Source organism: Diplotaxodon limnothrissa, linkage group LG18, assembly GCF_057381915.1.
Source record: "Diplotaxodon limnothrissa isolate DT_005_m linkage group LG18, D_limnothrissa_male_GT1.1, whole genome shotgun sequence".
Taxonomy (NCBI): Eukaryota; Metazoa; Chordata; class Actinopteri; order Cichliformes; family Cichlidae; genus Diplotaxodon; species Diplotaxodon limnothrissa.
The window spans coordinates 18,190,130-18,191,997 of NC_140613.1; positions in this window are offsets into that span (position 1 = coordinate 18,190,130).

The window sequence follows — 1,868 nt, forward strand, 5'->3', positions numbered from 1 at the left end:
CCAGCAGATGCAGAAGTCCGAGTTGATGCTGCTTTGGTGTCTTATTGATTCCTGTCTTGGTGTCGGAGCCAGTCAGCAAACAGAATAAGAGAGATGTTTTAGGTGAAGAGCCGTGCTCTTTTGATTATCTGTTATCCATCACGGCTCTGCTCAGCTCTGCTCTGCATAAAGCCTGGCTGTGTCAACGTGACAGTCTCCTTGTGAAGGACTGTGCAGAAGAAGCAGCAGCCGCACCCCATCAGACATCAAAGCTGTCCCCAAACACTGCAGTTGTCAGCCTCCCTCCTCTGCTCCATACGCCGCTAAACACGAGTGCAAAAACCCCAAATGCCCTGCGGCCAGGTTTTTGTACACCCCCTGCCTCTGTTCTGATCACACTTGTCTTCAAAGGCTATGGCGCCCGGGCTGTTCGGTGGAATTTGTGAAAAGCATTATGCAGTAAAACTAATGTTGAAAGAGTTGAGTGGGCGCGAGAAAATGAGGGGCGAGGAGCAAAAGAGAGCGGTGATGGTGGTGTGTACAGATATATCCCTGAGGAAAGCAACAGCGGAGGGAAGTTCATTTGGGTTGGATGCCCCCACCCGCCCCATCATCCCCCGAACCTCCCTCCTCACAAACCCCCACAATCCCTCCTCTCTCTTTCCCACTCGCCATGCATATAAAATGCATGACATGCTCTGAAGAGGAATTTTAAATCAAGTCCTAGACTTTCAAAAGAGAGTCCAGTGTGGGTGTGGATGGTGAATATGTGTGTGTGTGTGCGTGTGTGCGTGCGTGCGTGCATGCGTGCGTGCGTGCGTGTGTGTGTGTGTGTGTGTGTGTGTGTGTGTAAAGAAGGGGAGAAAGATGGGCAGTGAGAAGAGGAGGGGGAGGATGGTGAAGCCCTTGTGCCTCTTCTGCTTTAGGGCTACAAGGTGTAAAGGAGGCTTTCCCAGAGCTGGATATCACAGGGGAGATTGGGAGATCAAAGCAGATTGTCTGGATTAAGTCTGGTCCAGCTTTACCCTTCATTTGGAAGTCCATCAGATCCACACATGATACCTTTGCCTCATTTAGAGGCAACCATTAAAACTTCCTGCTGAAATCAAGCCACTTCCTCAAAAGAGGTAAAAAAATAAATAAAATAAATATATAAAAATAGACAGTGTGGAAATCATTAATCTGTTATTGGAATGTAAATATTGAATGAGGCAGAGGAGGTCCTGTTCATACCAGGATGGGATCAACTGTGGAAATACGGCGTGAAGCCTCGTGCTGCCAGAGATTTGTACTACAGTGTCACCTTGTGGCTGCAGCACATATGTTCAACTAGCTTCCAACACAGGCAACGGTGGGTTTGTGACATGTGTGTCTGCAGACAGTTTCTTCATCTACAACAAAAATGGCAGCTGATTTTACCAAGTGGGTCACATATACAGGGAGGACCACCACCTGCTGGGGTGTTAAAATTGTGTTTTAAAACGAGTCATCCTTTTCCGGCCACACTCTGGCACATATGGCTGCCTATCCCTGCTCTAAAATATCCTCAGGGCAGCGTGCCACAAAGAGAAAAGGCCCCAGTGCTGGAACCTCAACAGCTTCCAGCACTGGGGAAGTTCAGCTGTTTGTGGTCAGTGAAACATTTGCTGAAGAAGAGGAAAAATAATCTGAGACAGGAATCTAAATCTCATTTAAGGAGGAAACAAAACACTGATATTATTAACTACTTATTTCTTTAAAGTGTACAAGTAAGTAAACGCTACACACAGTAGAGTACCTCAATGCATTTATTCATGTAGATGTGATCAAAAAGCCCTGCTGAAGTTCAAACCGAGCATCAGAATGAGGAAGAAAGATGATTTCAGCGACTTTGAGCTTGGCATCTTTGT